Source organism: Tamandua tetradactyla, chromosome 8 (genome assembly GCF_023851605.1).
Source record: "Tamandua tetradactyla isolate mTamTet1 chromosome 8, mTamTet1.pri, whole genome shotgun sequence".
Lineage (NCBI taxonomy): Eukaryota > Metazoa > Chordata > Mammalia > Pilosa > Myrmecophagidae > Tamandua > Tamandua tetradactyla.
This window is the reverse complement of record NC_135334.1, coordinates 233,844-257,582: the sequence shown is the minus strand read 5'-3', so window position 1 is coordinate 257,582 and position 23,739 is coordinate 233,844. Positions and strand designations below refer to the sequence as shown.

At 43.7% G+C, this 23,739-nt stretch overlaps 1 long non-coding RNA gene across 14 annotated transcripts in view; it reads right to left on the bottom strand.

The window, feature by feature from the left end:
* The window catches only part of LOC143643991 (uncharacterized), a 160,315-nt gene that overhangs the window by 76,471 nt on the left and 60,105 nt on the right, over positions 1-23,739 (bottom strand). For 13 of the 14 annotated variants that reach the window (XR_013156416.1, XR_013156419.1, XR_013156428.1 and 10 more), the window contains one exon: positions 764-944. The exons of the other annotated variant lie outside the window; for it this stretch is intronic. This is a non-coding gene — a long non-coding RNA (uncharacterized LOC143643991). The remainder of the gene's footprint in view (positions 1-763; positions 945-23,739) is intronic. 14 annotated transcript variants of the gene reach the window in all.

Sequence of the window (23,739 nt, the reverse complement as noted above, 5' to 3'; positions counted from 1 at the left end):
CAATAATGCAACTTCTCCTAGGGTTTTGCAATTATTCTCTCTTGTATTCCTCTGCAGTCCATTACCAGTGCCCTTGTTTGAAGCACACTTTGTACATACCTACAATACCTAAGAAATAAGCTATTCCTCATAAAGACTTATAATGACATTGAAGAAGTTCCATTTCCTGCTACTTATTTGGCATATCATTACTTGTGGCTAATAATTAATAATTGTTGATTCTTTCTTTGTGCATATGTTGGTTTTCGATTTATTAATGGAATAATGTGCTTCATAGACTGTTCTTTAAAAAAAGCTTTTATCGTTTAATTTCTTAATATGTTTAAAATTCATCATGTATGTTACAGGAGTCTGCTGCATGGCATCACAGTCCTGTCTAAGGATGTCTCCCTCCTATATCTTCAAACCCCTCTCCTCACCACTCTCAGCCCATCCAATTCCTAAAGGTTGAAGATGCTCAAAGCTCCTCCACAACCCTCTGTGAATAATCTCTTTCCACAAACAAAACTAAAGCCATTTCCCTGAGGAATGGCTCTGGAATTTGCAGAGTCTCACTCGGGTGTATGAACTTAGGCTAGAGTTATTGACCAAGCAGCCCATGACACTGTGCTTGACTGCAGGACTGGACTGTCCTTACCCACATTCAAGAACACAGCTGTCTTGACCAGAACACATCACTAGAACCGCTCAGTGACAACCCAAAGACACAGGCAACCTCCCAGGGAAGAATGCACATCTGACACATAAAAGGCTCTTAATTGACCTTGTCTCCATCATTAGCCTCCTCTTCCACCTTCATCATCTTCTCTTTATTCTCCTCCTCTTTCTCTTCTTCCATTTTTCCCTTTTTCTCCTTCTCTTTTGTCGATGCTGAATTCCATAACTTGGAAGAAAGGATGAGTGGATGTTTGGATGGGCAGATTGATGGATGGATAGGTGGGAGCCTGGTAGGATGGAAAAAGAGTTTGACACTTTAGAACTGCAACAAAATAGTTAAGAGATGATATCTTCCTTGGAATTTCCTCATCTTATTTTAGTCCTGCACTGTCCCACAAAAATATGTGAGCTGATACATTTTAACTATTCTGGTAGCTACATTTCAAAAAGGAAGAAATAGGTGAAATAAATTTTTAAGTATTTTGTTTAACCCAATATATCCAAATATTATGATTTCAGCAATCAATCAACAAATTATTGACATGATATTTTACAGTATTTTTCCTGCTAAATCTTCAAAATCCAGTGTGAATTTGACAGTTCATTCAGACTAACCTCATTTCAAGTATTCAACAGCATCATATAGCTAGTGGTGAACATTATCAAAGTTTTTAGAGCCTTTGCTTGAGTGCCTCTCCTTTTGACCTTATTCAGAAAGTACCTTGCCGTCAGCTATATGGCACAATTGGATGTCTTAAGTTTAAACTGGCTAAGGCTTAAAATGTAACCTCTATCCAGGGTAACTATATTTGAATGGGAAGCCAGAAAACTTTTAGGACCCAAAGGTAGAAATGTTCAATATGTGGGATTTCATGAACTGTGACAGACAATGAATGAGGTCTCTTGAATGGCACTGTTTGAGCTGAAAAAAGTAAAGGCAACATCTACCCTGAGTCTCCAAGGACCTGACCTAGTCAGAGACATCAGTCACACAGGAAACCCAATCCCTGATTAATGCTCCAGATGATGGATCTTCACTCAGTCTAATTCTTGGTTCTTTCGCAACCCTCATTTTTGCTAGTCCAGCTTCAGTGATCACTTGTCAATCCAGAACTAGGAGATTTTAAATGATGGCACTAGCCTTGCTTCTTGCAAAATTTATTTTTCTTGTTTATTTATAGGTATCCAAGTAACTCTGGCTATTTGTAACTGAATTTAAAACTGTGTGAAGCTGAGCCCAGTTACATTTCTTGATTTTTTCCAGACTAGTTGTAAAAGTGGAGCTTGATTCGTAAGGTTGGATAAAGACAGTAGCCATCAGGATTGAGTGTTTGCAGAGACCTACGGGAGAAACAAATTTTGACGTCTAGAGTGGAGGACTGAATTCACCTGGGTAGAAGGAAATGTACAAAATGAAGTGGGCTGTGTGTGTCAATCCCACTTCTAGGGACATACCCCAAAAACTGAAAGATGAGCTTAAAGAGATATTTGTACACCAATGTCCATAGAAGCCTTATTCACAATTGCCAAAAGGTAGGAGCAACCCAAATTGTATCCATACACGAACAGATGTATGGATAAACAAAATGTGGTGTATATATACAATGGAATATTGTTCAGCCATAAAAAGGAATTAAGTGCTGGTATATGCTACAACATGGATGAATCTTGAAGAAATGACATTGAGTGGTATAGGCCAGGAAAAGGACAAATACTATCTGATATCATTTATATGAAACAACTAGAATAAGCAAATTCATTGAGTCAGAAACTAAAATACAAGTTACCGTGAGCAGAGATGGGGGGTGAGGAATGGGTAGTTAATGCTTAATTGGTACCAAGATTCTATTTCTGGTGATGGAAAAATTTTGATAAAGGATGGTGGTGGTTCTAGTTTGCCAAAGCTGCCAGAAGGCAACACACCAGAGATGGACTGGCTTTTAATTAAAGGGAATTTATTTAGTTAAAAACTTACAGTTCTTCAGAGGAAAGACATCTAACTTTTATCTGAGGTTCTCTCTAACACGGGAAGGCACAGGGCGATCTCTGCTGACCTTCTCTCCAGGCTTCCAACAGCTTCCTTTCTGCATCTCCCAAGGCCTGGACTGAACTGTGAGTGCTGAGGTGAGGTATGTTAAGCTGCTTGGGCTGCGCTGCTTTGAACACTCTCACATAAGCATCCAGCCAATTAAAGCAAACATCATTCACTGCAGCAGACACTTCCCCTAGCCAATTGCAGATGTAATCAGCGACAGATGAGTTTCACATGCCATTGGCTCACATCCACAGCAACAGAACTAGGCACCTTCACCTGGCCAAGTTGACACCTGAACCTAATTACCACAGTGGTCATGGTAGCATAATACTGTGAATGTATTTAACACCATTAAATTGTATATTTTAAAGTGGTTCAAATGGGAAACTTTTAGGTTATATATATATTATCAGAACAAAAATAAATAACACATATAAATATAAAACAGAGTAAACCCTAATGTGAACTATGGACTGGTGTTAACAGTATACTTATGATTGTAAAGTGTATATGAAATATTCAAGACAATAATTTATTTAATTTAATTAAACAATTGCTTTTGAGTAATCGCATTTTAATATGTTGAAAACTGTAGCTGCTATAACTTATATTTCTGCCAGATAATTTTTAATGAAAAAAAATACATTCTTGGGACCATATTCATTCGTCCATGTTGGAAAATTATTTTCAGTTGATACCATATTTTATTTTAAAAATACATGCCTTTTATGATTTTAAATAAATGAAGTGGCTAGAGAGAAGGAGAAATCAGGATCATACCAGGAATGGTTATTTCCATTCCTGATGAGATCTCTTTTTTTTTCCTTTCTTTAGTAATTGAACAGGTTTTCTTTTCATAATCTTTTACTTCTAGCCTCATCACCACCACACAATAAGAGCACTCCTCTATGCTCTTCCTGTTTGCACTAAGAGGAGGCACACATCACATTTCTCATAATCTGTACAGATGTCATAACCTTTCTACTTCCTCAAATTTTTTCTGTGATGCATTTGTAGGGATAGGGTAAGCACTTTCCTCTCTGCCTCTCTCGGGGTTATTGGCACTGACCTACAGCAAGGATATCACCAACCTGGAGAAAAGCCCCACAGAGCTGAGGGATGACTCCATGAGGGCAGTGGGTGCTGTATCTGCTCACTGTCTCCAAGCCTCTCCAGAGCCATTGCCTAAACCCTAAGTTAGTGTTAAGATAGCTTTTGCATGGGGCTCCTATCTCAAAATGTGTTAGCCTGCTGTAAAATCGGTTTCACAGCTGCAACTGTTTAACCACTTGTATTGTATTGTCCTCACTTTTCAAAGAAACCTGGCAGTCTTGGTGCAAATTGTACAAATCAACATCGTGTCTGATGACATCAAGCAAGATCTGAGAGGAGCAACAGCAGGAAATTTTGCTGAACTTTTGCACTTTTGCACATGAACTTGCAATGTCACAGGGTTGTACACAGGATAGAATTTGGATGGCTTACTGGATTTTTAATTTATTGATTTTATTTATGTCTCACTTTCTCTCCTCCTTCCTAAAAGGATTTAAGGCAGTTTATAATAATAACTACGGCGTTTATAATATGGCTGATACAATAGGAAAAAAAGACACATCAGAACTAGGAAGGAAGAGGAAGCTTTATTAACCACTGCCATCAGGTAGGACATCTCTGCTGTAACCAGACATCAGATGTGCCATCAGTTTCCCAACCATGAACAAGGGTCCTGGGGCCCCATACATGATGCCCATCTCTGGGGGCTCAGGATAAATATAACAAAGAAGTGCCCAGAGTTCCAGGCATTCTGGCATGGAATGCCTTTTCCCCTCTCTCAAAATAAATATAAGAGACTGATGAGAGCACACCCTGCTAAATCAAATCAAGAATATGAAAAGCTCAACATTTGAAATGGAATATTTATGACCCTTCATAAATGACGCAGATCAATCAAAACACCTCTTCACCTCAGCACGCAGCCAGGGCATGGGTGTGGGAGGACATGCACTGGCCGGGGGTGGCCCTGGCAGGCTGCTGGGTGGGCATCTCCTTCCTTCCCCAGGTTTCATGCCTTTTGCTCGAGGAGCTACCTGCCCAGATAAGGAGGATAGAACAGTTCATCTTCCGTAGTCAGGGCTCTTGCTACTCAGTGGTGCCCCTTCCTCCTCCCTCTCATGTATGGGAGGGGCTTTCTTGCTGTTCTCATGTGGAGGGGTCTGACTGTAAGCTTATGTGGTGGGAACAGCAAGTCAGGAGACCTGGTTCCTAACACCTCCCTCTGTCAAATGGAAGTTCCCCTCATCTACAGTAGGCTGGGCTGGGCTAGATGGGCTCCAACATCCTCTTTAGTTCTAACATTCACAGTTCAAAGACAAATCCTTTTGTGGAAGTCAGTGGGGTTTTATCCATATGAAGGAATGGATTAAACATGCAAAGGACAGACTCCCTTTCTGCTGAGTCAGAGGCTCATTATCCAAACATAGTCTCATCCTCATTCTCCTACATCCTTTCTTGCATCTCCCACATCTGCAGCTTTGAGGGGAGACAGTCACACATCTAGAATTCAGTAGGCAGAGGACAGAAATAGCTGTCTGTCTGCTCCTACCCCTCCAGCATGATCAGTCTCCCCATGGCTTATCAGGGGCCACCAGGTCTTTTGCACAGTCTGTATATATGGCATTCTTCAATAAAACACAGAAACAAGAATCTATCCACACATCATACTGACACCTGTGAGCACTCACAGGATCTGCTCAAAGTCCTCCCCACCACACACTCCATTATGTCTCTGGAGCAGATGTAGATAATTAGTACAGCTTGGGAGCACCACACCCAAGTCCTGGGGGAGGGAGAGAGGAACCATGATTAGTGCCTATGCTAGCACTCCTGGTCCACCAAGTTCAGCGACTCTTTGGAACCTGGGTGTTTCGATTCTCTCAAATGGCAAATGTTCTATCCCTGACATTGCTCCTTGGGCTTCGGATAAATCATATGCCCTTGTTTAACCCCTCTGGCCACTAATTTTTTTCGGGGGCACAAATGCAATAGGAAGATAGATTTGTGAGTTTAGAAGTTTCTAGCAGGAATCTAAATGTATTGTCCTGAACTCAAGGGCTCCAGAATTCTTCCCCCATCTTCTCATCCCCAGGTGCTCTCCTGGGGTCTTAGTTTTGAGGGGTTTCTGTGAGTGTAGGTGTTATTTGTTGGCCTACAGTGCTGGGTTTTGTGGAATAAGCAGAGAGGACTCTAAGGGTATCAGGGGGCCTCAGCTATGCACTACAGCAGTGACAGCGACAGCACAGGAGAAAGCAGGAATGAGAATGGTCTGTGTGTGCCCTTTAGCACCTCCAATAACCACTGTATGTGCTTGGGAGGTAACTAGACTTCTTGAGCATCCACTTACTCTGGGATGATATCTTCATCTTAGATTGTAGGGTTGCATAAATGAGTCACACAGGTGAGCACTGAAATATTGTATCATGTTCTAGCATTATTAGTTATATTAGTGAAGAGGGGCACACCAAGCCCAGGCTCAGGGAGCCAGGTGGTGAAAGGAGTGGTGAGTGGCCCTGGTAGGGAAGGGGCAGAGTCTGAGATGGTGCATCAGACAGCCCAGAGGCCTATCTGTGAGAGACACAAGGTAAGAAGGAGCACCTGGAGAGCCTGGTACAAAATCACATAACCCAGTGACATAACCCAGTGATACAATGGCTTCCCTATGTATCAAACTTTCAACCCAGCAGGAAATATTGAGGCAAGACACCAGGAAGCAGCTCTAAACCAGTAGGATTTAGAGGAAACTCCCTCCCCAAAACAGAAACAATGAGCTTGGAACTGATGAGCCAGAGAGACAGATTAAAGATCCCCCTGGCCCCATTCAAGGGAGTATTTAGTGTTGGTACAAGCTGAGAACTGGACAAGACAGGAAGGCCAGGTGCTCTTGAACAGAAGGGAAACCGGAGTCAGGCTGAACCTCTCAAGGAGCCCATTGTGTTTCCTCACTAAGCGCCAACCAGTGTCCCAACAGCTCCCTAGGCAACAGCCTTACTGGCTCCCGTATCTCCAGCATTCCTGCCACTGCCTAAAAACCCCTTTTATCCCCCTGATGACACAGACAGTTCACTCAGCTCCCAACTCCCACTGAACAAGCTTGGGGGGTGGCAAGACAAGAGCTGACTGCACAGAGGCCGTGAAAACAAGGGCTAGAATCGCCCCCAAAAGGAAGTGGGACAACATACTTGGAGGGATCAGCTTAGCTTAAATTCTGTTTAGAAGTACTTAAACTACTGAGACAGATCATTATAATGACATGTGAGCAGATGTTTACAACAACTGGAGGTTCTCGCTTGCACTGTGCAAGATTAGCAATGGTGTGTACAAGAAAACTGGCTGTACTCCAGTTGCTGGAAACAGGTCATGGGTAAGCAGCTGTGAAAAAACAGCATGAAGACCTGGGTTAGCCAAAGGGGTGTTCTCCCTGACATAATGAGGCAGGGGTATGACATTCCTATGCTGGTGCTTAGAGTTGACTAGGCTGGTCTCATGCAAGTCCTAATTTGGGGTGTGCTATGAGAGGACTGGGCAAGAAACACCTCATTGTGTGTGCCATATACTAGCCTGTGCAGGGAGATATATGTGCTATTTTTCCTCTCCACTCTAGCAACTATTCTGAGGCTTTGGATACCATCATCGTCATCTTAAAGATGATGGAGGCAAGGCCCACAGAGGGTATGGGATGGCACAAAGTGACAAAATAATAAAAAAATAATAATAATGGTTAAAATTACTATATGCCAGGCACTCTTTTAAGAAGTTCAACATTTAAGATTCTCAACAACACCATGAGACAGCTATTATAATCTCCTTTGAATAGAGGAAGGAACGAAAGCAGGAAAAGGATAAGTAATTGACCCAGGGTCACACCTCTCAACTACGGTAGACATTTGACTCCAGAGCCCAGGCTCTTACCCACCGGGAACAAATGCATGAGATGATGGCTGGTACCCAGTCCAGGTACACTTGATTCTAAGCATAGGCTCCTACTGGTTTCCAGCCCTCTGACTACAGGGAGGTTCTAGGGCTAGGCAAAGAATGAGCTAAGCTTCTGCTCAAAGCCTAGACCAAAGCAGAGCTCTTCTGAGCCACATTTCCCTGCCTCTACCACCTGGGAACCAGCATGGTCAGGGGATACTCATTGATCAGAGATCCCCTCGTTGGCCCAGGCCCCCAGCCTTTCAAGGAGGCTGAATGAGGGTACAGGGCTAGGGCAGGTACCTCCCGCCTTTCTTCCCTGGAGGCACAGAAGGGAAGCTGACTATCTTCACCCTAAGGGTGGCCCTGCTGTAGAAGCCTGAGTTAATCTACATAAAGCTAAAAGAACAGACTTTCCTGGCATAGTCAATGCCCACTGTAGGTCCACTGATTATCCTAGTTCATGTCTGTGTGCTTGTGCTTATGCAGGTCTCTCTGGGTGAAATGACTACACTGGTAGAGTATGCTAGAGCATGTGTGTCAGCTAACCTGTCCTGGAGTTGAATCCCAATTCCTACTATATGCTGCCATTGTGACTTTGACAAGATACTTATTATTACTAAGACTCAGTATCTTCACTGCAAAAATGGGAATATAAATAAGAGCTAACTCAAGAGGCTACCATGCTGATAACATGAGAAAACATTGGTAAGCACAAGCACAGCACCTGCTCACAGTAGGCAGTCAGTTAGGATTCTGTCACTGAAGGCCTGGCTCAGGCAAGGTCTCCAGGGTATCCTCGCCCAGTCCTTACTCTGTGCTGCAAGGTCACCCTCTAGTGCAGCCCTTCTTGAATTACAATGAAATTGTGTGTGTGTATGCGTGTGTGCACGTGCATGCATGGGTTTGTCAATTCTCCTGTAGACTCTGACAGACAGAGGGCAGAGACCCTGTATCATCAGTCCTGCTGGTTTGGATCCAGCAAGTATCCCCTCATTCACCTAAAACAATCCTGACATCTATTTGGGGCAACAAGGTTTCTTAATTTCCTATTACATAAATCTCAAAAAGAGCAACTTAAGAAAATTGTTTATTTCTGGTCTTTATGTAAAACAGGAGGTCATTCTGATTCAATACCCAACAGTGGGTAAGTTCCTATGTAATCAAAAAAATGGTGCCAATAAAGAGACTGATTTCATTGTTAAGGCAAATGAAACGTAAAATGCATCTGTTTTTATTTATAGGACATTGTTTGAAAACACTTGAGTGTCGTTAGTTTATAAAACAGAACTAAAGAGCTTCCTTCAAAACAGAAAGTGAAAAGCAAGCAGAACTCTTTTTGCTCAAAAATACAACAGAATTAGGATAAGGAAAGGCCCACTCTGTCTTCTAAAGTAGTCTCTGAGGCCACACATTTAGTCCCACTGACCATTTGGATGTCTCTGGCATGGGCTGAACGGTGGCCCCAAAGATAGACCCATGTCCTAATCCCTGGAACCTGTGAACGTCACCGGTACATGGTAAAAGACTGATGTCACCTGTCATGGTTAGGGACAGGTGTCAACTTGGCCAAGTTGTGGTACCTGTTCATCTGATTGGGCAAGCGCTGGCCTGTCTGTTGCAATGAGGACATTTCATAGGATTAGGTCATGATCACGTCAGCTACATCCACAGCTGATTCCATTTGTAATCAGCCAAAGGGGAGTGTCTTCTGCAATTAGTGATGCTAAATCCAATCATGGGAAGCCTTTTAAGGAAGACTCAGAGGAGACAGGTTGCATTCCTGCTTTGGCTGGTGAGCCTCTCCTGTGGAGTTCATCCAGGCCATCCATTGGAGTCATCGGCTTCGCAGCCTGCCCTGTGGATTTTGGACTCTGCATTCCTACGGTCACGTGAGACACTTTCATAAATTTTATATTTGCAAGTGTTCCCTGTTGATTCTGTTTCTCTAGAGAACCCTAACTAATATATCACCTTATATGTATGTGATCCCTGGATTATCAGGGTAGACTCGAAATGCAATCACATGCACCCTTATAAGGGAGACACAGAGGGAGAACAGACATAGAAGAAGAGAGGTCACAAAGAGAAGGTGGTGTGAAGATGAAGGCAGAGAGAAAAGTCATGCAGCCACAAACTCAGGAATATCGATAGCCACCCAGAAAGGGAAGAGGCAGAGAACGGACTCTCTCCTAGGAACCACGGAGGGAGAATGGTCCTGTCAGATTTTTCACTTCTGGCCTCCAGAACTGTGAGAGAATAAATTTCCACGTTTTAAACCAACAAGTTTGTGGTAATTTGTTAGAGCAGCCGCAGGAATTAATAGACCAACCCGTTTGAAATTGGCCTCAGAGAACACAGCATGTTCTTGTCCTCTGTGCTTTTTGATGGGAAAACTGACTCTAAGAAAAAGTCAAATATCAGTTGGTGCGAAATCTGGCAAACAGGATGAGTGATAGCAGGTAAACACCAATGCACATAAGAGAGGAGGATGATCCTGTGTGCCCTCAGGAGGTGGCCCTAAAAGAAGAGGTCTGGGAGGAAGGGCACAGTGGAGTGGACGAAAGATTGGACAGTGGCTTCAGAGGCCTCACCCTGACTCTTCCAAGCTATGCAGCTTTGGAAAATGTACTCAACTTCTCAAAGCCCCCATGCTGCATCTTCACAAAAGACATGATTCTGTTTTGCCTGAAACATCAGCTGGTGGATTGGAGATCATTTCTGGTACATCATAGATGCTCAATAAATAATAAGCAAAATACCCATTTTTAGCAATGGCCACATAATTGTATAAGCATATACATTCCCAATCTGGCCATTATGAAAAACAGCATGCCCTCGTATACAGTATTGATTCATTGGTTCATGCATTCATTCATTCACTCAATGCCCTTGTAAAAATGCCTGATCCAGTTTTTCATTCATTCATTCATTCAGTAGACATAAATTAAGTACCTACTATCTTCCTAGCTCTGCTCTAGGTGGCTGTGAATAATATAAAACCATGCACAAAACATAACTCTTGGTGTTACATTATATTATATTGAGGGAGAGAGACAATAAACAATGAAATACATACTACAGGGTCAGTAGTTGGTAAATTCTATGATGAAAAAGAAAGGAAGATAACAGGGATAGAGAGTGATAGAAGCAGGTACTATTTCCTATAGGGCAGTCAGGTGAGACCTCTCAGAAGAAGTGAAATCTAAGTTAAAAGCAGAAATAAAATGAGAAGGTGGGTCATCTAGCTCTACAAATTGAGGCAGAACAGCCTCTTCTGGTCTCCTCTGCTTAAACTGTCCACGGACGCCCTCAGGCCTAGCAGACATTGACCAGCTTCCCCTATAACAACAGGGTATGTGAGAAATGATGATGCAATATAAACACAGACGGAAAAAAACCAGAGGAACATGGAAGAAACAGTAATGAAAGGAGAGATGGGTGATTGACCACACATTTCCTTTCAGGTAAGCATTTAAATACGACAGACCATAAGGTGGCAACACAGAGCCTACTGGGACAGGGGGTGGTCAGGAGTACTGGCTTCTAGTCACTCACTGTGTAGCTTTCTCTACCTCTCTGGGGATCTGTTCCCAGGTTTGTAAAGGAGAAGGTCAAATGACATACGTCAGGAGGCTTTGGGATCAGATTGACCTGAGTTAATGTCCCTGCTCTGCCTCCAACTATTTCAGAAAAGAACAAGTCACATCCCCTCTCTGAGCCCTGGCTTCCACATCTGTCCTGTCCCCTGGGGTCCCTATGGGGATGGAGATAGACACATCGCATTCCCTCTCTGAGCCCTGGGTTCTAGTCTGTCCTTATTCCCTTGGGTCCCTGAGGATGGAGATGGTGTGGAGCTTGTCAGGCAGCAGGAGCATACACAGAAGTTCCACAGCCCAGCCCCACCAGATGATGCCAAGGATGATCCAGGAAGGATGGTACCCTCTGATTGCTGCAGGGAAGGGGAGCCTCCTAAGGACACGCCATAGGAGAGTTGTCCATTCAGGACTTGGATGGTAAATGCAATAGCAATAATCAATAACAATAATTATTATTACCATTATACTTAGGTAGCACTTACCATGTGCCAGGAATTCTTCTAAGTGCTTTTATGTATATTAATTCATTTACCTCTCAGATTAAGCTGAACCAGTCCTATGTCAACCTGCATTTGAGAGGTGAAGGAATTGAGGACACAGAGCTAATGGATGGCAGAGCTGGGATTCAGACCAAGGCAGTTCAGCCTCCAAGTCCATGCTGTTAAACACAAAGCAGACCCTCCCCATGACATATCATGTTTCATCCATGTGACATCAGTTGATCCTCCTGATCTCCTGCAAGGCACATAGGTCAGGGATTAATTAGCGCCCCTATTTCATGGAGGGGAAATCTAACGACTGAAGTCTAAAATCTCTTGCTCATCAGCACACAGCAAATAAGAAGCAGAGACAGGGTTTGAACTCAGTTCTGAGAGCAAACCCCAAAGCCAGACTCATTTCGCTGTACCACACTGCCCCCCTGTGGGTTTCCTGGAGTCTCACAGCCTCAGTGATGGGTCTCTATAGGACTCAAGGACAGACCCAGATGTCTGATTGTTCCCCGCGAAACAAAAGAAGCAGTTACAAGCAGCACCTGGCCATGTTTTCAGTCTTACTCAAAGACAAGTTCCCCTACAGAGGTGATGTTTGGAGTCATTCCTAGTGGTGCCTGGAGGAAGGAGCAAGGAGCAGACAAGCCTGCTGCTCTGGGAGTATCCTGCTGGAGGGAAGGCCTGACCTCAGCAAATTGTTCTTTGCTCGCCCCTTCCAAAACGCTAAAAGACATTTCTCAGTGAAGAATGGAGATACTCACAGACTTGGAAGAAATGGCAATATCATCCTAATGACTCTGAGATGGGAGATTTATACTAAAATCCTGTTCCTCAGCTTTACAGAGAAGCCTATCACCTGCACAGCAGTGTAGTAAAGAATTTGGTCTTTCCAATGAGAAGTTTGGCTTTTGGCCTTGGCTTGGGGGAAGTGACCTGTCATACCTACCAGATATGCCTTAATTTTAGGGTAGGGGGCCAGTCACATAAGAAAGACCAACCCTGAACTTTAGGGTGGGGACTTTGGTTCATACTACATCAGCCAACCTGGAGGCTGTGATCAACCATGTGGGCAATCAATAAATCACATCTGTGTAATGGAGACCTGATAAAAACTGAACACTGAGGCTCAGGAGAGCTTCCCTGGTTGACAGTACTCCTTGCATACTGTCGCAGATTAATTCCAGGAGGCTAATGCACTTGAGGATAATAGAACCTTAATGCTGGAATCCTCCCAGACTGCCCTATATATCTCTTTCCTCAGCTCATTTTGACCTGTACCTTTCCCTGTGATAATTTGTAACAAAGTATAATAACTTTCAGTGAGTTCTATGATTCTCGTTATAGCAAACTAGCAAACCTGAAGGTGGTTTTGCAACCCCCTGAACTTGCAGTTGGTTGTTAGCTGGTGCTCTTCTAAACTTGGTAGTTTACTATGAACTTTGCAGTCTGGCTAATTATACGTGCTTGGCCATCATCACCATGTTGTCTCCTGGCCCATAGTCTCTCCAGAGATATGGGGGTACAAAGGCCTTTCTTAGTTCCCTGTCTCTGGGAAGTCCAGGGCAGAGGCCTCTAGCCAGGGGCCCACTGCTCCTGAAGTTACAACCTTCTCCTGCGGCAGGCTAGAGTAGAGCACTCAGAGCAAACCAGGGGTGTATGTCAGTCCAAATGAAGGGATGGGTCAGCATCAAGCTATAGCCAAGATAGCCAGAGGGAGAGCAAGATAGGAGGAGCTGAAAGAGAGGGAACAAATCTCAGTTTTTAGAAATAGCAAAAATAGCCAGGTGGAGAGAGAAAAGCCAATATATAAAACTGAACATAGCTCAGTTGAGGGCATCTCCTCTCTCAGACACATACGTGAACTTCTTAAGCATGTACTCCTCCTTAAAAACTTTTACTATTTTCCTCCCACATGTACTGGCCTTTCAATAAATTTTACTGCTTTCTACTATTGTTCCTGAATTCCTGCTTGCAATGGAAAACAGAGCCTGGAGCAGAGTTCAGCTCCAATGTCAGCAGAGCTCCGGTGAGAAATCTATCTTATCAACCTTCTGAGTCTGGCTCACAGCTGATAGGATGAGAAGTCTGGCTCACAAGCTCTCTGAGTCTGGATTGGAGTCAAGTCAAGTCAAAGAGACCATCTGTCTCCTGAGTCTAAAATTTTCTTCCTCACAGGGATGCCTGGGGGCCAGAAAATGTTGCAGAGATACCCTCAGCAGCAGAATACACAGGATGCCAGGCCTTAGTGAGTATCCAATATCGCTATTCTTTCAGAATATCGGCAGAGCGTCCAGCATTCTGATTGATAGGCCCCATGCTGCAGCCTGGAAAACTGGAATACTCTGCTGACCACTGAACTGAAAAAGAAAAAAATTGGTTTCTTATGGTAATGTTATTTGGCCTCGATATAAATTGGAAGATGGAGAAGAATGGCCACAAGATGGCACTCTTGGATTTAATGTCATACTCCAATTAAAGCTTTTTTTTTTTTGCAAAAGAGAAGGGAAATGGTCTGAAATTCTTTACACCCAGCTCTTCATGGCTCTATATCAGGGCAAGGACATGAGAGGGGCTTGTAAAGTATGCTGCCTTAAAGGGGAACTAAGAGATGAATCCTTTCTATCTCAGAAGAGAAGGCAGATATACTAAATAAATGACCCATTGTTAGCCAAATCCCCAAAACTTGAAATTCCAGAAAGATGATCCTTCCCCAAGCCCAGACCTGAGTCCCCAGACCTGAGGTTTCCATAGACTCTACACCTTTAAAGGAAGAACCTACCAAGCCCACTGCACACCCTCCTTATTCAAGTAAGCTGGACATACAGTGGAAACCCTTAGTACCCCCCCCCCCCCCCAGAGGAGGAGAAAAATAGTTCAGAAGAAAATAGATAGTATACACTCCGAAAGTAGCCAATGGGGATACGGAACCATAAAGGTCCACGTCCCTTTTTCTATGACTGACTTAGCACAGTGTAAGGGACAATTAGGGAATTTTCTGAGTACCCCTCCAAATTTATGGAGGAGTTAAAATATATCATCTTAACTTATATGTTTACTTGGGGAGACATGCAAGTTATTCTTTCCCCTGCTGCACTCCCATGGAGAGGCAGAGGATCTGGGCAGAAGCCCAAGGACTTGCAGACAAGCTGCAAGGAGACAGCCCACAGGGCATAGGGCCAGGGCTTAAGCTGTCCTAGCACAGAACCTGACTGAACTACCATAATGGACAATGAAATCTTGAGGCAGGCAACCATATGGTTACTTGTTTAATAGAGGGTATGAAAAATGTGTTATCAAGCCTGTAAATTACAACATGTTACAGAGCATAACTCAGGAAGACAAGGAAAATCCTTCCTTGCTTCAGGAGAGACAAGTGGAGGCTGTGAAAAAGTATACCAATGTAGGTTTAGATGCTAAGGAAGGTTTAATCATGTTAAAAACCTACTTTATAGGCAGTCAGCTTCAGACAAAAGGAGAAAGCTGCAAAAGATGTCATCAGGGCCTCAGACATCTATGAATGCCCTTATAGTAACCAAGAAATCAGGATTTAAGGGATGATTTTAATTACTGAATTGTTATATAAATATTCCTTTTTGCTTTCTGGCATATTGGAGTAGAGAGGGAAACACCTGAAATCTCTGAATCGTAATCCAGCTGCCTTGATCTCTGATGATGATTGTATAGTCCTTCTGCCCTTGTGATTGTAAAAACTTTGTGACTACCTTCATCTGTGCCTAGTTATCCAGTTTTTCAACTTTGGAGTCTTGTAATCACTAAAGATAGTCCCTAATGTTGGTTAATGTAGTCTTGGGCCCACCTGAAACTAACCCACCCCAAGTCTCAAATTATGTTGATGATCGAGACCAGATCTAACCAAAGTGGGCCCACCTGACATGCGCAGTAGCTTAGAATTTAACCTGCAAGCCACCTAGACCTCATTCTGCCATTTTCTTTCATACACTCGGTGTAATCAATCTGCGCACGCTTAACAATTAGATCACTTCTAATTACATCATCTGGGACCACTGTACTCATTATCCTAAACCCTGCCCACCTTTTCTCTAATAAAACTACCCAAATTACCACAAATCAGGGAGACAGATTTTGGGCCACTAGGCTGTCCGCTCTCTTACTATGCATGTAATATAAACTCTTTCTCTCCTTGAACTCCATTGTCTCAGGAATTGGTTATTAAGCCTGTCGGGCAGAAGAATCCACGGCCTTTGTCCGGTAACAATATGAGGGACAGATATTCCATCTTAACCTCTCACTCTGGCCCTCTCTACTCCAAACCCTGTCCCATAGGGGGAACAGATGGGAAGTCACAGGCTTGAGCCTTCACCCTACTCTCCCATGCCGAATTAGTAGTACTCTTTTAAGTCATCAGGTTTCAGTAATACCAGAATGTCCCACTGCACTTCTAAGAAAGGATATACTAAAAGGAAATAGGCTGTTTGCCAAAGCAAGAATCTGAGAGGCCCACTGAAAATATTGTAGCATTAAGTATGGTATTAACTAGGATTGAAAGCACTCTAAAGTCCTTCCCCTCATAGTTAAAAGATCAGGTGGACATAAAATATGGAAGAAAGCTCTCCCTGGGAAGGCAATTCACGTCCCTCTTAGTGTAATCCAGTACAGAAGGAACCTGCCTTTCCCCAGAAAAAGACAGTACTGCCTTTAGCAAGAGGATCCTAAAGGTATTCAAACTCTTATCCAAAAATTCTTAGGCAGCCCTTCTCATTCCTGCCAGTCACCTTGTAATATATCCACCTGTTAAAAAGCCAAATGGGACCTACCAGACAGTGCCAAGATTTTAGGGCCATAAACCAGTTTGTCATTCCCCTCTAAGCCATGGTTCCTAAGCATTATACCCTCCTCTATAAAATCCCAAGTTCCATCTTGTGGCACTCAGTTCTTAATTTAAAGGATGATTCTTCTGCATACCTTTATATCCAGATTCCCAGTTTCTCTTTTCCTTTGAGTGGCAGGGACCAGAAAACGCATTCCCAATACAGCTCACATGGACAGGCCCACCCCAGGGTTCAGAGACAGTCCTCATCTTTTCAGAAATGCAGTAACTCAGGATTTAGCTCTCTTGCATTTGGCTTCAGTATGTGAACTATTTGTTAATATGCACTCCTATGAGGGAAGACTGCCTCAGGGGCACAATTGCCACCCTTAATTTCCTACCCAAATGAGGGTATGGACTTTCAGGTTCTAAAGCTCAGATTCTGTCTTACAAAGAGTTCTTTATCTTGGGTTTATTCTAACCTGACAGGAGTGCTCTTTGTCATCCAAGAAATCCAGGTTATACTCTCCATACTGCCCCTGAGAATACGTAACAATTAAGAACCTGTCATGGTAAGGTTCATGTGTCAACTCGGCCAAGTGGTGGTACTGTTTGTCTGGTTGGGCAAGTACTGACCTGTCTGTTGCGATATTTCATAGAATTAAATCATGATAACGTCCGTTGCATCCACAGCTGATTCCATTTGTAATCAGCCTAGGGGTGCGTCTACTGCAATGAGTGATGCTTAATCTAATCACTGGAAGCCTTTTAAGGAGGATGCAGAAGAGACAGGCTCTCTTCCTATTTTGGCCAGCAATCCTCTTCTGTGGAGTTCGTCCAGACAGTCCATCAGAACTGTCGGCTTCACAGCCTGCCCTGCAGATTTTGGACTCTGCATTCCCGCAGTCATGTGAGACACGTTTATAAATTTTATATTTGAGAGTGTTTCCTGTTGATTCTATTTCTCTAGAGAACCCTAACTTGAACCCTAACATCTTGGTACCAGGAGTGGTTCTTAAGAAACAGAATCTCAAAAATGGGTTTTTATGAATGGTTTTTTACTCTCACTAGACTCAAAGACACTAAGGACTCTGATTCCCATAATCAGAATGACATTGTCAATCCATGGAGGGAGTTGGCAAAAGAAATACTTAAAATATCACCATCTGATTCTTCAGTGCTTCGCTTGTACAAAGCCAGGCTCTGGGGGATACTGTTTTTGACACCTTTACAGAGTTTTGTGGAAAGAGGTATAGAGATGTTGGTTGGTTGTTGTTAGATACACTGGATACACTAAGAAGTGAAAGGGATGGGCTTAAGACTGCAAACGAGAAGCTTAAGCACCGTCTGACAGATGTAGAAGTTTCTATGAGACTCCTGAAGGAAAATCTTATTTCTTGTAGATGCAGAGTTGAGATCTCTGAAAATCAGACTCAATCTTATTGTTGAGTAGCAATTTTACAATGTAAACTAAAATCTCAGTGTTGCATGGTGTCAGCTGTTAAAGTGAGGGCATTGATTGGAAAGGTGTGGGACCCTGAAAAGCGGGATGGTGACATACGGATTGATAATGATGTCGGGGGTGAGGCTGAAACCCAAGGTCATGCTGAGTCTTCTCTACATAACCCTGTAATAGTCTGCCCTGAGGACACAGCCACCCCACCTCCTGCCTGCCTTGAGGAGTTGGTCACCCAACCTCCTCCTCAAGGGATTAGCCCTACAGTGATTAATCCTGTTTCACCAGATGAAACTGCAAATGAATGCCCTGAAGCAAATGGCTTGGAAGATACTAATTCTTTTCATGACCCACCTCCACCACCCCTCATTTCTTCCAGACCTTTAACTAAACTAAAGTCCCAACAGGCCCCTTAAAATGAGGTACAAAATATCACACATGAGTAGGTACATTATACTCCAAAAGAACTGAGTGAGTTTTCCAATTTATATAGACAGAAATTAGGGGACTATGTATGGCAATGGATTTTAAGGGTGTGGGATAATGATGGGGGAGGAATATAAGGCTGGATCAGGCTGAATTTATTATATGCACCCACTAAGCAGAGATTCTGCATTCAATGTTATAGCTCGAGGGGTGAGAAAAGGTATTAACAGTTTATTTGGATGGTTGGTTAAAACATGGATCAAAAGGTGGCTGACATTACCTGAGGTTGAAATACCAGAACTGCCCTGCTATAATGTAGATGAAGGGATCCAGAGGTTTAGAAAGATTGGAATGATAGAGTGGATTTATCATGCAAAGTCTGCTCTTACACCCCAGTAATGTCCGGAGGACACACCTTTTACCAAAACAGTGAGAAATAAATTTGTGAGACTAGCACCATCATCCCTGAAGAGCTCTGTAGTTGCACTTCTCTATAGGTCAGATATTACTGTAGAAACTGCTGTCACTGACCAAGAATCCTTAAACACAATGAGGATGACTGGCTCCCGAGTTGGCAGAAGCCAGGTGGCAGCACTTAATCGCCAAAGACAGGGTTGATGTGGCTATTATAATAGATGTTGAGCAAACTCAAAGTTGGAGTCAAAATTATATGACTCACAGAGATTTGTGGCATTGGCTAGTAAATCATGGGGTACCTAGAAATGCAATAGAAGGGCAGTCTGCTAAATTCTTGTTTGAACTGTATAAACAAAAGAGTTCCAGGTCAAGTGAAGAGAAGTCTAACCTGAATTATAAAAACAAAGAGTCACGGCCACTTAATCAATTTCCAGACTTGAGACAGTTTACAGACCCAGAGCCCCTTGAATGAAGGAGGGGCCAGGTCCTTTTGGGGGAGAAGCCTGATACACTGCCACAAATTTATACTGTTAATCTTCCTCCAAGCCTTCCCCAAGGAAACCAATAGCCTTCTAGCAGGGTAACTGTGATCATATATTTCGGGGATTATTAGACACTGGTTCAGAAGTGACATTAATTCCAGAGGACCCAAAGTGTCACTCTGGTCCACCAGTCAGAGTGGGGGTTTATGGAGGCCAGGTGATCAATGGAGTTTTAGCTCAGGTCCATCTCACAGTGGGTCCAGTGGGCACTCAGACCCATTCTGTAGTTATTTTCCCAGTTCCAGAATGTATAATTGGAACAGACATACTGAGCAATTGGCAGAATCCCCACATTGGCTCTCTAACTCGTGCAGTGAGGGCTATTATGGTGGGAAAGGCCAAGTGGAAGGATTAGAACTGCCCCTACCTAGCAAAACAGTAAATTAGAAGCAATACTGGATTCCTGGAGGGATTGCAGAGATTAACTGCCACTCTTAAGTACCTGAAGGATGCAGGGGTGGTTATTCCCACCACATCCCCATCCAACTCTCCTCTTTGGCCTGTGCAGAAAACAGATGGGTACTGGAGGATGACAGTGGATAGTGATAAGCTCAACGAGGTGGTAGCTCCAATTGCAGCTGCTATTCCAGATCTGGTATCATTGTTTGAGCAAATCAATACATCCCCTGGTACCTGGTATGCAGCTATTGATTTGGCAAATGCTCTTTTCTCAATAGCTGTTAGGAAGGACCACCAGAAACAGTTTGCTTTCAGCTGGCAAGGTCAGCAACATACTTTCACTGTCCTACCTCAGGAGTATATCAACTCTCCAGCCCTATGTCATAATCTTGTCCGCAGGGACCTTCATTGTTTCTCCACCTCAGAAGACATCACACTGGTCCATTATATTGTTGATATCATGTTGATTGGACCTAGTGAGCAAGAAGTAGCAACTACTCCAGACTTACTGTTAAGGCATTTGTGTGTCAGAGGATGGGAGATAAATCCAACAAATAATACAGGGGCCTTCCACCTCAGTGAAATTTCTAGGTGTCCAGTGGTGTGGGGCATGTCAAGATATCCCTTCTAACATGAAGGATTAGTTGCTGCATCTAGCCCGTCCTTCGACCAAAAAAGAGGCAGAATGCCTTGTTGGTCTCTTTGGATTTTGGCAAGAACATATTCCTCATTTGGGTGTGCTTCTCCAGCCCATTTATCAAACAACCAGAAAAGCTGCTAATTTTGAGTGGGGAACTGAAAAAGAGGAGGCTCTGCAAGAGGTCCAGGCTACTATACAAGTTGTTCTGCCACTTGGGCCATATGATCCAGCAGATCCAATGGGTGCTGAAAGTGTCAGTGGCAAACAGAGAGGCTATTTGGAGCCTTTGGCAGGCCCTTAGAGGAGAATCACAACGTAGACCCTTGGGATTTTGGAGCAAAGCCTTACCATCTGCTGCAGATAACTACTCTCCTTTCGAGAAACAGCTTTTGGCCTGCTACTGGGCCAAAACTGAATGCTTAACCATGGGCCACCAAGTTACCATGAGACCTGAGGTACCTATCATGAGCTGGGTGTTGTCTGACCCACCAAGCCATAAAGTTGGGCATGTGCAGCAGCACCCTATTGTGAAATGGAAATAGTATATACGAAATAGGGCCAGAGCAGGTCCTGAAGGCACAAGTAAGTTACATGAGGAAGTGGCTCAAATGCCCATGGTCTCCACTCCTGCCACATTACCTTCTCTTTCCCAGACCAGAGCTATGGTCTCTTGGGAAGTTCCTTACAGTGAATCAACTGAGGAAGAGAAAACTCGGGCCTGATTTACAGATGGTTCAGCACTACATGCAGGTACTACGCATAAGTGGACAGCTGCAGCACTACAACCCCTTTCTGGGGTGTCCTTCAAGGACAGTGGTGAGGGGAAATCCCCTCAGTGGGCATAACTTCGAGCAGTGCACCTGGTTGTTCACTTTGTTTAGAAGGAGAACTAACCAGAGGTGCATTTGTATACTGACTCATGGGCTGTTGCTAATGGTTTGGCTGGATGGTCAGGGACTTGGAAAGAGCATAATTGGAAAATTGGTGACAAAGAGGTCTGGGGAAGAATTATGTGAATAGACCTTTCTGAGTGGGCTAAAAACATGGAACATATTTCTGTCCCATGTGAATGCCTACCAGAGGAAGGTTTTAATAATCTTCAGCAAAGGAAGATTTCAATAATCCTCAGCAGAAGAAGGTTTAATAATCAAGTGGATAAGATGACCCGTTCTGTGGATACCAGTCAGCCTCTTTCCTCAGCAACTCCTGTCATTGCCCAACGGGCTCATGAACAAAGTGATCATGGTGGTAGGGATGGAGGTTATGCATGGGCTCAGCAACATGGACTTCCACTCACCAAGGCTGTCTTGGCAACAGTCACTGCTGAGTGCTCAATCTGCCAGCAGCAGAGACCCACACTCAGTCCCCGATATGGCAACATTCCCGAGGTGACCTGCCAGCTACATGGTGGCAGGTTGATTACACTGGACCACCCCCTTCATGGAAGGGGCAGCAATTTGTTTTAAGTGGAAGAGATACACACTCTGGATATGGGTTTGCTTTCCCTGCATGTAATGCTTCCGCCAAAACTACCATCCATGGGCTTACAGAATGCCTTATCCATTATCACGTTATCCCATCTAGCATTGCTTCTGATCAAGGAACACACTTCACAGCAAATGAAGTGTGCAAATAGGCACATGTTCATGGGATTCTCTGGTCTTACCATGTTCTCCATCATCCAGAAGCAGCTGGATTGATAGAACGGTGGAATGGCCTTTTGAAAACCCTATTACAGTGCCAACTAGGTGGCAATACCTTGAAGGGCTGAGGTAATGTTCTCCAGGAAGCTGTGTATGCTCTGAATCAGCATCTGCTGTATGGTGCTGTTTCTCCCATAGCCAGGTTCCATGGGTCCAGGAACCAAGGGGTGGAAATGGGAGTGGTATCACTCACTATTACCCCTCGTGATCCACTAGGAAAATTTTTGCTTTCTGTCCCTGTGACCTTGAGCTCTGCTGGTCTACAGGTTTTAGTTCCAAAAGGAGGAGTGCTTCTACCAGTTGAAACAACAATGATTTCATTGAACTGGAATCTAAGACTGCCACATGGTCACTTTGGGCTACTCATGCCCCTGGATCAACAAGCCAAGAAGGGGATTACATTATTGGCCGGGATGACTGACCCTGACTATCAGGGGAAAATAGGACTGCAACTACACATTGGAGGCAAAGAAGAGTTTTCTTGGAATATAGGAGATGCCCTAGGGCATCTTTTAGTACTACCATGCCCTGTGATTAAAATCAGTGGAAAACTGCAGCAACCCAATCCAGGCAGGACTACCAACGGCTCTGAAACTTCAGGAATGAAAGGCTTGGGTCACCCCACCAGGCAAAGAACAACAGCCAGCTGAAGTGCTTGTTGAGAGTAAAGGGAACATGGAATGGGTAGTGGAAGAAGGTAGTGATAAATATGAACTACAACCACATGATCAGTTACAGAAACGAGGACTGTGATGCTGTTTTGTTCCTGTTATACTATTTAAGTTGTAAGATATCAAGTATAAGAATGAATATTACCCAAGGACTTGCACCCTATCCTGGAGAGATTTAATGTGTTTCCAGTTATATGCAGGACAGTTGAGTATTGTTAGGTGAAAGAAAAAATGTGTGTTTTAGTGTTCTTTATTTAGAAATTAGGTATGGTTTAAGGTGAAATGTATAGCTGCCAAGCTGACAAGGGGTGGAATGTCATGGTCAGGTTTATGTGTCAACTTGGTCAAGTGGTGGTACCAGTTTGTCTGGTTGGGCAAGTGCTGGCCTGTGTGTTGCGATGAGGACATCAGCTGCAACCACGGCTGATTCCATGTGTAATCAGCCAAGGGGAGTGTCTTCTGCAATGAGTGGTGCTTAATATAATCAGCTCAAGCCTTTTAAGGAGGATTCAGAAGAGACAAGCTCTCTTCCTGCTTCAGCCAGCAAGGCTCTCCTGTGGAGTTCATCCAGACCCTACATCGAAATTGTCGGCTTCACAGCCTGCCCTGTGGATTTTGGACTCTGCATTCCCACAGTTACGTGAAACACTTTTATAAATTATTTATTTGCAAGTGTTTCCTGTTGATTCTGTTTCTCTAGAGAACCCTAACTAATACAGAGCCTTTCTGGGAGTGGCAGGACATTACAGAATCTGGATACCCCAATTTGGAGAAATTGCCCAGCCTCTGTATGATTCCACTGGGGAACTAGATAATGCCTCCTTAAAGAGGGGAACAGAGCAGGCTACAGCCTTCACCACCCTCAAAAGGTCTTTTACCAGTCTGCCTGCTTTGGGTCTGCCAAACTTAAATAAGCCCTTTTTCCTATATGTGACTAAAAGGAAAG